This window comes from Psammomys obesus, unplaced genomic scaffold (genome assembly GCF_907164565.1).
Source record: "Psammomys obesus unplaced genomic scaffold, mPsaObe1.curated_primary_1811, whole genome shotgun sequence".
Classification (NCBI taxonomy): Eukaryota; Metazoa; Chordata; class Mammalia; order Rodentia; family Muridae; genus Psammomys; species Psammomys obesus.
This window is the reverse complement of record NW_026596101.1, coordinates 12643990-12659669: the sequence shown is the minus strand read 5'-3', so window position 1 is coordinate 12659669 and position 15680 is coordinate 12643990. Positions and strand designations below refer to the sequence as shown.

General features: G+C 42.9%; 1 protein-coding gene across 1 annotated transcript in view; it reads right to left on the bottom strand.

The window, feature by feature from the left end:
• Positions 1 to 15680, bottom strand: part of Pdzrn3 (PDZ domain containing ring finger 3) — a 237442-nt gene that overhangs the window by 220870 nt on the left and 892 nt on the right. The window lies entirely within an intron of this gene.

Below are 15680 nucleotides of genomic sequence, written 5' to 3'. Positions count from 1 at the left end.
GGAACATTACCAAACTCATTCTATGAAGCCACAATCACCTTGGTACCTAAACCTCACAAAGACTCAACAAAGAAAGAGAATTTCAGGCCAATCTCCCTTATGAACATTGATGCAAAAATACTTAACAAAATACTTGCAAACCGGATCCAAGAACACATCAAAGATATTATCCACTATGACCAAGTAGGCTTCATCCCAGGTATGCAGGGGTGGTTCAATATACGGAAATCCATCAATGTGATCCACCATATTAACAAACTGAAAGAAAAAAACCACATGATAATCTCCCTAGATGCTGAAAAAGCATTTGACAAAATCCAACATCCATTCATGTTTAAAGTACTGGAGAGTTCAGGGATACAAGGCACATATCTAAACATAGTAAAGGCGATATACAGCAAGCCTATAGCCAACATCAAACTGAACGGAGAGAAACTTAAAGCAATCCCACTGAAATCAGGGACAAGACAAGGCTGCCCACTGTCTCCATATCTCTTCAACATAGTGCTGGAAGTCCTTGCTAGAGCAATAAGACAGTCGAAGGAGATCAAGGGGATACAGATGGGAAAGGAAGAAGTCAAATTATCACTATTTGCAGATGATATGATAGTATATATGAGTGACCCCAAAAACTCTACCAGGGAACTCCTACAGCTGATAAACACCTTCAGCAAAGTGGCCGGATATAAAATTAAATCAAAAAAATCAGTAGCACTCCTGTATACAAAAGACAAAAGGGCTGAGAAAGAAATTAGAGAAACAACACCATTCACAATAGCCACAAATGACATAAAGTACCTTGGCGTAACCCTAACCAAGGAAGTCAAAGACTTGTATGAAAAAAATTTCAAGTCTCTGAAGAAAGAATTAGAGGAAGATATGAGAAGATGGAAAGATCTCCCATGCTCATGGCTTGGCAGGATTAACATAGTAAAAATGGCCATCTTACCAAAAGCAATCTACAGATTTAATGCAATTCCCATCAAATTGCCAACACAATTCTTTACAGACCTGGAAAGAAAAATTCTCAACTTTGTATGGAATAACAAGAAACCGAGAATTGCTAAAACAATCCTCTACAATAAAAGATCTTCTGGAGGTATCTCCATCCCTGATCTCAAGCTGTACTATAGAGCAACAGTTATAAAAACTGCATGGTACTGGCATAGAAACAGAATGGTGGATCAATGGAATCGAACAGAAGACCCAGAAATAAACCCACACACTTACGGACACCTGATTTTTGACAAAGATGCCAAAACCATACAATGGAAAAAAGATAGCATCTTCAACAAATGGTGCTGGTCCAACTGGATGTCTACATGTAGAAAAATGAAAATAGATCCATACTTATCACCCTGCACAAAACTGAAGTCCAAGTGGATCAAAGACCTCAACATAAAACCAGACACATTAAATAGGCTAGAAAAAAAAGTGGGGAATACCCTAGAACTCATTGGTACAGGAGAAAACTTCCTGAACAGAACACCAACAGCACAGGCTCTAAGAGCAACAATCAATAAATGGGACCTCATGAAATTGAAAAGCTTCTGTAAAGCAAAGGACACCGTCATCAAAACAAAGCGACTGCCTACAGATTGGGAAAGAATCATCACCAACCCTCTATCTGACAGAGGACTCATATCCAATATATATAAAGAACTAAACAAGCTGAAAAGCAACAAACCAAGTAATCCACTTAAAAAATGGGGAACAGAGCTAAAGAGAGAATTCTCTGCAGAGGAATATCGAATGGCAGAGAAGCACTTAAAGAAATGCTCAACCTCATTAGCCATTAGGGAAATGCAAATCAAAACAACCCTGAGATTTCACCTTACACCCATCAGAATGGCCAAGATGAAAATCTCAAGGGACAACACATGCTGGAGAGGTTGTGGAGAAAGGGGAACCCTTCTCCACTGCTGGTGGGAATGTAAACTGGTACAACCACTCTGGAAATCAATCTGGCGCTTTCTCAGACAACTAGGAATAGCGCTCCCTCAAGATCCAGCCATACCACTCCTAGGCATATACCCAAAAGAGGCGCAAGTACACAACAAGGACATTTGTTCAACCATGTTTGTAGCAGCTTTATTTGTAATAGCCAGAAGCTGGAAACAACCCAGATGCCCCTCAACTGAAGAATGGATGCAGAAACTGTGGTACATCTATACAATGGAGTATTACTCAGCAATGAAAAATAAGGAAATCATGAAATTTGCAGGTAAATGGTGGGACCTGGAAAGGATCATCCTGAGTGAGTTGACCCAGAAGCAAAAAGACACTCACGGTATATACTCACTCATATAAACATACAATATAGAATAAACCCACTAAAAGCTGTACATCTAAACAAACTAAGCAAAAGAGAGGACCCTAACTAAAATGTTCAATCCCCATCCTGAAAGGCAAAGAGGATGTACATCAGAAGAAAACGAAAATAGGAAACAACGTCGGAACCCGCTACAGAGGGCCTCTGAAAGCCAGAAGAAAACAGGAAACAACCTTGAAACCTGCCACAGAGGGCCTCTGAAAGCTTCTGCAGTATAGACTGTCAAAGCAGATGCTGAGCCTGATGGCCAACTGATGGGCAGAGTGAATGGAATTTTATGTAAGAAGTGGGAAATAGTAAGAGCTGGAGGGAACGGGAACTCCACAAGCAGAGCAACAGAACAAGATAATTTGAACACAGGGAACTTCCCAGAGACTCCTACTCCAACCAAGGACTATTTGTGGAGATGACCTGGAACCCCTGCACAGGTGTAGCCCATGGCAGTTCAGTGTCCAAGTGGGTTACATAGTAATGGGAAGAGGGACTGCCTCTGACATAATCTGATTGGCCTGCTCTTTGATCACTTCCCCCTGGGGGGGGAGCAGCCTTACCAGGCCACAGTAGAGGACAATGCAGCCACTTTTGATGAGAACTGATAGACTAAGATCAGAAAGAAGGAGAGGAGGACCTCCCCTATCAGTGGACTTGGGGAGTGGCATGCATGCAGAAAGGGGAGGGAGGGTGGGATTGGCAGGGGAGGAGGGAGGGGCTTATGGGGGGATACAAAATGAATAAAGTGTAATTAATAAAAAATAAATAAAAGATTTAAAAAAAAAAAAAGAAGATGCATTTGTTTATCAAGTATTAATCTAGATATTTGGAAAATGAAAGTACGAGAACGCAGAGTACAGGTACTTTAAGGCCAACCTGGGCTACATGAGACTTTTGCTGAAAAACAAAACAAATAAAACATGCACAGTTTTTCTCAGCTAGAATTTTTGTCTTGTCTGAAAAGCTGTTTTTAGTTTTTGTTTATATATAGGAGGTGCTATATATGTAGCCTTCAAAATTCTCTTAATTCTAAGTAAATCTAATGTGGAATCACACTTGAATATGTTACTTTCTATTTCCCCACTAAAGTTATAATTATTAATATGTTTAGAATCAATTTGTTTACGGTTTAAAATGTTAGTGTAGCTACTAGGAGAATTTTAAAATACAAAATGGGAAGTACAATTTATTTTCACAAAACATATCTCTGAATACAAGTCTTTATTTAACCAATAATTGATAAATTTAACATGTTTAGAAAATTAATTACTTGCTATGTTCCTTTGCATATAATTTTTCTTTTGTATTCAATTTTTTTCATCTTTAGATACATCTCTAAATAAGTTTTTTTATGATAACCTTCAGAGAAAGAGTTAGTGATACTTGCTTAAAAGCTGTCTGCACGTTTCCATCGTATGTCTTGGTCTGGTGTCAACTTTCTCACTTTTGCCTATATGTGTGACAGTAAGCCACACATATTTCACCAATCTCAAAACTAATTGGCATGACAAGAATAAATATTATACTTGACCCGGCTCCTGCAATCTTATGTTTGGCCCCACAAATACAAGATTCCTAAGTTATAGTTGTCTGAAACATGAAAACGACAAGCAAGGACAATACAAGTTTATTCAACCTTGAAAATCAAATTTTTTACATCAATGTATTTAGCTAATCCTTATACACGTGTGTTCAGCTATTTATTTCTTCTTTATAAAATAAATGTTTTTCTTTGTTCTGTTAAAAAAATTAATGGAAAAGCAAAATACTATTCTTTGGTTTTGTGTGTGTGTTTGTGTGTGTCTTCTTTTTCTAAGACTGGAAAATAATTCTAGAATACTGACGGAAAAAAATACCAGGTAGACATATTTAACACTGGAGAGAGCAGATATGGTGAGAAAAATAGGGCAGCAGCTCAGACTTTGGGCAAAGCACATATTAGACTGGCAGACAACACGGTGGGCTGTGGGACAGTAGAATAGCAACGGGACAAAAGACATTGCCAGTCAGAGAAGGAGATGGCCCTGGGAGCAGAGGGGATAGAAAGCAGATGCCACTTGCACCTGCACAAGCCCAAGAAACTAGGAGCTTGACCACGAACTGTGGAGGCAGATGGGGGAAGGGAGGCAGAGTCCTTAGGGATGGTTGCACACTCCAGACAGCACCAAGTCCCACTAGATCCTGGGTCTTAAGGTTGAGAAGAAAGCAAGAGAAGGAAAACAGCAGCAGGCAGAAGTGAGGAGAGCTCTCCTTAGGAGCTTTGCCTTCAGCTGTGCACGCCGTGTAACAGTTCCCCTGTCGCTTTCCCGAGAGGTAGAATTCCACTGCAGTACGGGTAGAAAAGTAAAACAAGTCATTAAGGAACCGGGTGACACTGCTATTTCTTGTAGCTGGACAGACAGATCTAACACACCGCTGACGTACGTCTCCTTGGCAGAGCCTCACATCTTTAGGGTAGAGAATGGAGACAGAGTCACCTTAGAGCAGGGCCTATATCTATAGAAAAGGGCATGAACCTCTAGAGAGTCCAGGCCAGCAGGCCATAAGCAGAAATAGAAGCTTACTTCCGAGTAACATAAAGTTGACTTTGCTTAAAATATACATCACTCCCCTCTTCCAGTGTGGACCTACTGGATCATCTGAAATCTCAGCCTCCCAGCTTTCAACGCCACAGCCAGCCATTTAAGAATTTGGAGAGGGACGGAAACTTCAGGGTGGAAGTCACATATTGCACTTACTGCCATGAACCTCTTACTGGTGTTTGTTTGTTTGGGTGGTTGGTTTTTTTTTTTTTTTTATCTCAATGATTTTTCACTTAAAGACAAGCCACACACATGAGTGGTCCCCTGTGATGCTGTGCCCTAGCATCAGCCTAGGCAAACGGACTTTATGATGTTCTTGTGGGACAGAACGGCCTAACACATTTCTCAGAACATCTTGTTAAGTGATATGTTACTCCGCTTTGATTGTCTGAAAGACACTCTCCCGTGGCCTGCTCTTTCAGCGCTGAAGAGTGTGACCTGTCCTCTAGGGACAAACTCCCTATGTATTTCAATCTTATTCTGTCACTCTTCTCTGACTTCAGAAGCTTGGACTCAGGCCATCACTGATCACCATGGCTCTTCCAGCCTCCATCCCTGCCGCTGCCACTAAGAACTCTTTCTAAAACTCCTTTTTGCCAAGTGGCAGTTGTTTCTGGCTCAGCACAGTTGTGGGCTCCTGAGACGGGGCATGCTTGAACTGGAAAATTGCCCAGTGGGTATAGGGAAAATGGAACTGACAGACCTATTGACCAATAGGCTGTCTGGGGTGACAGGACACTTCTCGGCTGGCTTCAGATTAGCAAAGTTCCTTGAGGCTCATACAGCTGGGAAACAGGCCCCTCTGTTGACCAGTGACATGAAAGTGCTGTGTATCTGGCCGTCGCCAAGCAAAGAATCTGCAGAGTTGGGGGTTGGAGGGACCAGGAGACAGAGCCAAGCTGTCTGCCAGCAGTTCTGTAAGGAAGGGCTTGGGATGTCTTCACTCCCTACACTCGAAGGCTTTTGTCCTCTTTGTAGTTCAGACTTTGCCATTCTCAATGAAGCAGCATAGACTAAGGCCTCCTTGTAATTCAAATTCCAGTTGAAATAAAGGGTTCTTGGAGGAAGAACAGAAGGGGATACTGTTTGAGCAAAGGCAGAGGGGGTTCACAGAGTTGATATAAGCTTCAGTTGGATGAGACTGCCAAGGCATGAGCAGGATGTGTGGCTTACCAAGACAGATGTAAAGAGAATGGAATGAGATGAAGGGCCCAGGAAGACAGGTAGGTGGGACAGAAGGACGGCTTTTGTGGGGGTGGGGAGTATGTTCTGCAGAATCACACACACACATCTGCAGGCCAAACAACATGTGTTTGCAAAATAAAATAACAGAGACAGAGTTCTCACTTCTGTCCTTCTCAAAAGTTTGCCACATTCTTTAAACAAACTGCAAAATCCCTGAGTGTTTAATTTTGTATTTCCATAGGCTAAGTTTCAAATCTGTATTTCTAATTTTTGCCACTGACTCATTTGCTATTCTAGTGACTATTCATAAGCAATGATTCACAGAAATAACCAAACACAACACAAAAAAGCCACCACCATTATAACCTCAAGTGTGACATCCTTAATGTGTCGCCGAGGGTGCGTTATACTGTGAATGTTGTGTGCCCTCAATATTCGGACGTTAGGAGGTTGGGAAATGGCTCAGTCAGTAATGTGTTTGCCTTGCATGCAATATGACTGTCACAAGGGGTGCCAGTGCACAGATGTAATCTCAGTGCTGGGGATGTGGAAACTGGCGGAGCTCTGGGGCCATCTGGCCATCCAGCCTGCTATATACACCAAGTTCCACACCAGGTGACTCAAAGACTCTGTCTCAAAAGCTAAGGTGGACATAACCCGAGGAATAACACTGGACTATACATCCTCTCCCTAAACCCCCTCTCCCCATTGCACACACCTGTATGTATGTGCGCGCACACACACACACACACACACACATTTTAAAATTTCTTTAGTTAAAACAGTAAGACTCAAGGGTGATAATATCAGTGAAAGAGGGAAGGCATATTGAAATGTGCTTAGCGACTGGTGCCTTCAAAAGAGCCCCCAGAATTTGCCTTTTCTATAAAGGCATAGAAAAACAAAACAATAAAAATGTCTGCAAACCAAGGCCGCGTCAGCCCTTCATCCAACACTGAACCTGCCACATTCGCGTACTTGAGCTGGCCTCTCAGACTCCAGAGCACAAGAAACCAATTTCTACTGTTTACAAATTACTCATTTTATGGCATTTTTGTTATAGCAGTTCAAGTGGACGAAGACAGGGTGGTTAAGAATTTGTGAAATTCAAGGACAAGTCTTGAATGTGATCTTCCTGACATAGCATCCTGGGTACCATGGTAAGAGGTTTGTTTCGTTTGTTTGTTTTATTTAAACATCCAAAAACCCACCCCAAAGCATTTTCTTTGCCAAATTACAGAAAGCAAAGTCTATGTCACTTAACAGCTGTAAAACCATTATGTTCCTGTTTATAGGCACTGGGAGCTCCTCTCGGAGTCCCTGAACATCAGGGAGAAGACACATGAGTTCCTTTAGACCTCCGTGTCTAAGATCTGTTAGCCATCTCACACTAGCCCTACTCTGGGAAACTTGCATCCAACCTGGACTGTCAACCTGATGGGACTCTCTCTCTCTCTCTCTCTCTCTTTCTATTCCTGCAGTGGAGCTTTGAGCACCTGAAAATAGCTGCTAGCAAACAGGATGAACTGTCTGCCATGGATTCATCTTGGCACATCCAACCCCATTTCCCATGGCTGTGGTTGCTTCGGGCTACACTCATACCAAGGTTACACACTGCCTTTGCCCTGTTACACACTGGTAATTACACATATGGCATGGGTGAAAAAGATGGCCACCCAAGCCCATCTGTTAGTTATTTTCTTTACAAGAGTAATCATTGTGTTATACCAATCCTTTTCTTATTGGAACTAGCTTATTAGGGCACCATTACTGGGGGCAGGGGGAGAATGGTGGCTGACAGATCCAAAGCTTGGGTAGGCAAATAATAAGAGTTAGCGGTATTTTCAATTCACAAGTTAGTGTCTGACTACTTCTTTGACTTAAAGATGCTCAATTTTGCCTCTGTAACAAAGTCCACCACAGTACCTGGCAGTCGGGATACAAGGACATGAGGAACTGAACAGCAGAATATAGTTGGAAGGATTTTATCTACTTCCTACTACAAACACCTCTTAAAATAGCTTGGATAAAAACAAAAGAAACAAAGTACTAGAACAGCCTCCTGGACACTATTACTGTCTTTCTTTTTGTCTGTTTTACCTAAGTGTCTTTGATAGCCAAATTCTGATTTGCTTTGTACTCCCGATGCATTGCATAGGATCTGTGACCATGACAATTACTTCAAGAGGTGAAATCCATGGGTTGGAAACCAAGAGAACAATCAGTAGGAGCCAGGGGAACATAGTGGGCAAGGTACTCAACTTTCTGGGCTCTGATTCTATCTACAATAGGAGTGTACAGGTCTCAATGAGGATGAACTCGAAGACTCCGTTCACAGCTAAACCTCTGTGGTGCTAGGCACAGACAACAGTCCTTCAAGGCCTCTGTGGACTCCAGGAAAAGCACCTCTTAGAATGATAAACTATTGATGAAGTTGGAAACCAGAAAGCCAGTGTTTTACCACAATTAAGCTTAAGGTTTAGATAGATGTTTTTGGGTTGATAGATATAAGAAAGTGGTTTGGGTACAGAACTTAGGACTCAGCAGAATAGGATAGGTAGTGGAATACTTTTTCTAAGATTGCCAAATACAAATGGACTGGACACTGTAAATGTGCTCTTACCTGATAATTCTCATAATTCATACTGCATATAGTTTATTAATGAGAGGGAAAAGGCAAATTTCTTTTAAACAAAGGAAATGATGTGGAAGTTTTGGTTTATGATATGTAAACATGTTTTTGTTAAAATTCCAAGTTGGGGATTTTAGTTTGTCCACACATGTTAAGTGTCTCATGCAAAGTACAGTTTTTGCCAGGTGGAATTAGTTGAATTCTGAGGAATTTGAGGGTTATAAATATGACAGCCCAGAGAAAGAAGGTGCAGCTGCTTAGAGGAAGACTGCTTTCTGCTCCTGTATTTGCTACTTGCTGATTTGCTAGTTAACTGTAGTTCTAGATTTCTGGACAACTGATCTTGGTATTGCCCCCAAAAGACTCCTACGACCCTACCCAGTGGGAAGTAGAAGACAGAACTCTGTCCCCTGTCCCCACTAACCTTTCCCTTCTACCTGGTTTTGGGGTGTTGGAAGGGATTGGGATGGAGTAGGGAGAAAATGATAAAAGAAACATAAATAAATTAGTTTTTTTAAAAAATACAACAACAACAAACTATTTTTACTTTTAAATTTTTAGTTAAAACATAATTTCATTTTTTCCCTCTTTAACCCCTCCCACGTCCCCTTCTTCCTCTCAAATTCATGGTCCCCTTTTCCATGACTATTACTGTTAAATATATGGATGTGTGCATGCACAACCTGCTGAGTCTCTTTACGACTGTTTATATGTATATGATTTCAGGAGTGACTAATTGGTATTGGATGAAGTATTCTTATTTTGATAAAAGTGCATGAGATTGAAGTCAGGAAACATGAGGTTTAAAGGCAGCTTTGTACTTAGCACTTCAGCTTTAACCAAACTGATTTAGAATGTTTCTGGTTGGAAGCAGTATTTTTTATTTTGTTTATTTGTTGTTGTTGTTGTTGTTGTTTCATTTTGCTTTATATGTGCTATGTATGTACCTGTTTGTGTGTGTGTGCAGGTATATGCAAGTATGTGTTCATGTATGTGGGGGCCAGCAGTCTTTCTCAATTGCTCTTTACCATATATGTATCTCTATATATCTATACATATATACAAACACATACATGTACATATGTATATATACATGTATGTATGTGTACACATATATATATGTATATACATGCATGTGTATATACTGTATATATGCTATTATATACACATACATACACTGAGACAGGTCTCTCATTTGATCTGGAGCTCATCAACTCAGCTAGGCTGGCTGGCAAGCAAGCAACAGGGATTCTCTGGTCTCTGCCTCCATCATGCTGGCATTATAGGTGTTCACTGCTGTGTTTACCTTTTACATGAGTGCTGGGGATTCAAATTCTGGTCCTCACGTTTACACAGCAAACATTTTACTAGCCAGGCTATCTCCCGAGTTTCTGGCTTATAACATTTTCCAATCTACCCATGAAAAATGAGAAGGCTAGCTGGAGAAGTCTATGCAATGGAGGTGATGCTTCAAGATGCTACACAGTACCCTCAGGTGTCAGCAGCTAGTGAAACCTGCTGGATGCTTTTCTTTCCTTTTAAGCACTCTGGGATCTGGTGAGACCTACCTGACACAAAGATTCTCACTTGCCAAATACTTACCCAGAGAGGCATACATCACCTCCAAACACTAAAAAACCAGTCACTAAAAGAACCAGTCAGACATAAACCTCAGGAGGATTTCCAACCCCAACTATCCAGTTATACACAGTGACTCCAGTATAGCTAATATGTCTGTAAACCAAATCCTCACCTTCTTTATAAATCACTGAAACAGAATACAACTGTCAGCCCACATTTCTTTCAGCTGAAAGAGGCTGTTTTGTTTAACACACCAAGGAATGGCTATTTGCTAACACTTGTCAGCAGCAAAGAACAGCCAATAGCAAACACAGAATAGACAGATTTCAAAGCCTTCACACATCTGGAATACTTTTTGATACAAGTATTTGTTAAATTAACTTATCTCCACTTCTAAATGACCAAAAACAGTTTCAGGGATTTGAGGCTTTATACAACTTGATCTGGGTGGATCTCATAGAAGAAAAACAACATCTCCCAAAAACCTGGAAACAATTTGAGGGGTGGATGACATAGGCAAATGTATTGTTTGTAACACAAGTCTATTCTTCATGAGTAACCTGAACGTTTTTTTATGGCTGGTAAGAGTGCCTGTGAAGGGCTTACAAGGCACACAGGAGGACTCTAACAGGAAGGAGACAGTTCTCAACCAGACAGACCCTTCTAATTAGAGAGCTATAACCAGGATAAATTCCTGGTTTTGGACAAGGGAGAGCCTTAGGACACCAGATATCATCTATAAGATCAGAGAAACCTAGCTTCTGGATGTAGTGATGCTGGACCAAGATGGAAAGGATAGGAAGTAAGTTATTTATGAAGGAACAAACCTAGTGTAGGCAAGAGGCCAGAGGAGAGGGGTAGAAAATGAGAAGGTTTCCTAGTGAAGCATGATTGGGAACACCATTCCAGGTAGAGAAGAGAGCAGGTTCAAAAGCTCAGGGATAGTTAGAAGCTTGGACACCTACCCACAAAGCCCTCAGACAACAGTGAAGTCAAGAGAAAGGAGAACACCAACAGGTAGACAACAGTGGGATGCAGTCTGCAGAACCATTTTCCTCTTCCCACCAAAGGCAAGGAAAGAATGGAGACTGAGATGAAATTTACATTCATAAGAAGTTATTGCTAGAGCTAGGTAAGGAATGATGTGAAACAAAAAGGTATAGAGCGGAACTGCTGGTCTAGGCAAGAGATGATGTTGGGGTGACGGTGGTTGAAGGAAAGGCTGGTCTTGTCCCTCGATGCTGAGTAGCTGCAGGTAGATCTGATTGTCACAGAGCAGGGACTGCTGCTCTGCTGACTAAACTATTGATGAGGTTGAAGACGAGACAGTCATAGTTTTACTACAATTAAGCTTAATGTCTAGATAGATGTTTTCAGGGTGACAGACATAAGACGGTGGTTTATGTACAGAACTCAGGACTCACCAGGATAGGATAAATAGTGGAATACTTTATTCCAGGATACAGTGCTACCCAGGTCACACCACTAGTAATGCAAGCACAGCACGAATCAGCTGGTACAAATGCTAGCTGTGCTGAAGTTGAGGGCCTCTGACTGCGAGAGAAGCTTGTCTGAATGACCTGACGAAGAGTGAATATGTAGGTGCAAGAGGTTTAATATGTAAGACTCACAGGATGCCATGAGTGACTGGGCACAGGGGGTCAGAGAGCGGAAGGCACAGGGATGAGTCTTAAGTTTCTCAATGACTCTGAAGTTTCACCACAGGCTTCTTCTCCTTTGCCAGAGAGGAAAACTGAATGTGTTCTTGAATGTTTCTGCTCATACTAATAGGTAGGTAAGACAGAATAGGAAACTGATGGTGGAAGCAAATCTCTTTAACTGGAGTATGGCACCCACGCCAGGCCTACTACACAGAGATGTGGCCTCGGGCAAGTCAGAGATATCTCTGTTGATGACCACTACTGTTGATGTCAGTTTTAAAATACTGTCCTCGTCTTAAAATGTTTGGGCAATGATCTGAAGGGTAGGAATTAATTCAATGGTTGAGTGCTTGCCCAACATACTTGTTCCGGACTCCATCATCAATGCTGCAAAGAGGGGAAAAGTTCATAAAATAGGATTGCAGATGCAGTTCACTGAAAGCACACAGATGCCAGACTCTGGGTCCCTGACACTGTCCAGTGGGTGAGACCGCAAGAATACGTGTCTTTACCACATTCTCCAAGGGTTCCTAGCACACTGGGGGTCTGAAAGCACTAAGAACACTTTAACTAGAGAAAACCACATGGTATAGTCCGGCGAAACCTGAGGTGCTCAGGTATTGTCAAAACTGAATTTCAAGATAATATGGAGTTTGTTTGTGAAGCAAGTCTTATTATATGCTTCAGTTGACAATGGAGAAACAAACACTGGGATTTAGAAAAATATGAAATAAAAATTTTGCATCTGAGAGTTTCCAGGCAACCTAAATCCTTCTGCCTCTGGAAAGGGATAAACAGAACCTAAGAGGGACAGAAAGTTGGCCCATGAAATACACAAGTCCTTAAACAGCTCCCAGTGGGAGGGGTTACAGCCTACACAGGAAGAGCTGACCCTCTCAGCAAAGGCCATACAGGGTTAACTTGGGAACAAGAGGAGTAAGATTCCCTAAGACATGAGCTGAGGCTGGCTAAGGGTTTAAGCCAGAGAGAAGCCAGCTGGGGAGCTTTTGGACCAGGACATTTTTTGGCTGTCCCCAAAGGTCCATGTAAATGCTGAGCAGGGCTCCAACTTCAGGATGGAGTTTTCTGTCTCTCAAAAACCAACATCTTATTCCTAAGCTTAACACCCCTGATTCTCTGCCCCACTTACCCTACAGAGCTCCAAAACACAGCCACAATTTTGATTTAGTTTTTTTTTTTTTTTTTTTTTTTTTTTTTTTGGCTCTAAGAGAGAGAGTTTATCAAACATGGAGAAAGAAAATAAAAGGCAAGAAGAAATAATAAACGATCTCAACAGTGAATGTTGTATGAACTCAGAAGGAGTGAATGGCTTATTTATAAATAAGCATCACTCGGAAAATGACACAGGAAGCCCAGATGACAGCATAAACAAGAGACACTTGGGAAAGCCTTCGAAGGAGCCTGGCGCCTGATTGAAAAGCAAGCTCAACCCTCTGTTTGGGTGACTTGCAAGCTCACACCAGTCTTTTGTGCGCCTGAGCGGTCCTCTGTGAGCCTCAGAGCTGTAAATATTTGCCCTTCGCCCAGAGCTGGCCAGCTGTGGAGACTGCAGCTGACAGACAGGCCAGGGGCCAGGAAGGGGGTGAAGGGATTGAAATTTGCAGGCCCAGTGTGCAGGCATGGGAGAAGGAGCAGGGGAGGGGAAGTGGGGGGAACAGAGCAGACACAGGTCCTTGGGCAAATATGCTCCCTTCTCTGCCAGGCCATCTGGAGCAGGCAGCCAGAGTGGCAGTAGCCGGGTCCACACTCCTTAGCAGAACGCAGAAGCACCCAGCTGTTGAAACTGTGGCACACTTGCTTCCTTGCCCACAGGCAAGCCAGCGGTTCTCAAGTGGGGGGAATGTAGTTCCCCAGAGGACACTTGACAATATCTGAGACACTTTGGATTGTTGGAGTCTGGGGGTAAAGTGTACTGGCATCATGTAGCTTGAGGCCAGGAGTACTGCTCAATGTTCTACAGGGCACCTGACAACAGAAACTCCCAGGACACACCCCATCCCAGCAACAAAGACTTACCAAGCCCCCAATGTCAGCACAGGCCTAGACTGGGCCAAAATCTAACAAAACCTATTTTCTCTGGGAGGCAGAGCCTGAATCCACACCTTTCTCCTGAGTCCCACTATTGAAGTTTGGACAGGTTATATAATCTCCCCCTGGTCAGTTCTCTCATTTGTAAGGGTTAGATGAAGTGGGAAGTACCCCCACTGCTGGTGGCCCTTACTAATACAGAGTAGCAGGTCCTGGCAGTTAGTTATACTGAGACACAGCACAGCTGTGATCAAGAACAGGGACTACAGCAGCATTTCTCACCCCCCGCCCCTGTGCTGTGACCCTTTACTACAGTTCCTTGTGTTGCAGTGGCCCCAACCATAACATTATCTGGTTGCTACTTCATAACTGTAATTTTGCTACTGTTAACAATTTGTAAGGTGAATATCTGATATACGACCAGTGAAGGGGTAGCGACCACAGATTGAAAACCACTGGATTAGAGACACGTATGTGGTCAAAACCCTCCTGTGAACCTTAAAGCCCTAACCTGAGCATGAGTTTGTCCCTCCAGGAGCCTGAGTTTCTCCATTTCACAAAATGGCAAGCATTGTACCTGTATTTCTAGAAAGAAAGGAAAGAAAGAAAGAAAGAAAGAAAGAAAGAAAAGAAAGAGAGAAAGAGGGAGAGGGGGAGAGAGAGGAGGGATGAAAAAGAAAGGAAAAGAAAAAGGAAAGGAAAGGAAAGGAAAGAGGGAAAGGAAAGGAAAGGAAAGAGGGAAAGGAAAGGAGAAAGGAAAGGAAAAGACTAGGAAGAGCTGAGCAGGGTAAACCCTCTTGAGTGGAGGTTGCCATAATTACCCTGGTCTGCAGGAGAGGGGAATGCCACAGGAGTGGTTTAAGGTAATTGCAGTTACTCTCAGGCAGGCACCATGCCAGACCATTTCCTAAATTCTCACCTTGATGGAAACATCATTTCACACTAGAGGTAAACTGAGGCACCTGTGGAGGCTAAGCCACAAGGTCACCCAGCTGGTTATCAAAAGGTGGAGGTCTGAAATCAATTCTAATTCCAGGAGACTAGCACTTTAATTATTACTTTCCAGTCATTGGGGCAGGGGGATCGTTGGGTTCTTCCTGGATTGCCTGGCTGTATTTTCCTCCTTTAAGTCGTTGGGAACGGGGAACCCTCCTTTCCAACTTTTTAGAGGGATTAAGCTGCTTGCTCAAGGTCAGCCAGGGAGTTGGCAGGAAAGCACAGGCTTGAATCCAGCCTTTTATATCGGGGGCCTCTCTCCTGGCACCCTCACGAGCTGCATCACAAAGGTTCTGAGTGTCCCTCCCCACCCCACATTTTCTGGAATCGCAGCGGGTCCATGGATCCAGGTCACACTGCCGAGTCATGCCCACAAGGATGAGCAGCTTCCCCAGGCTCTGCTGGGGAAGGGCCAAGCCTCCCAACGCAACGGGGACCCTGGAGCCACGTTCTCCATTTCTGCCCTGCACTTGGTTGCTGGTCCCTTTTAGTGTTTGCAGACACTCCCTGGACCCTGACACTGCAGTAGCTTCACCTCGCTCTCCAAGCCCTGCCTTTGGGGACCATACTTTCTCAGGTCGGAGAAGTTTAGTAACCCGCACCGGAGTGATGGAGCTGGCGAGCACTGCCAAGAAGAGGTGTGTGTGTGTGTGTGTGGGGGGGGGGGGGGG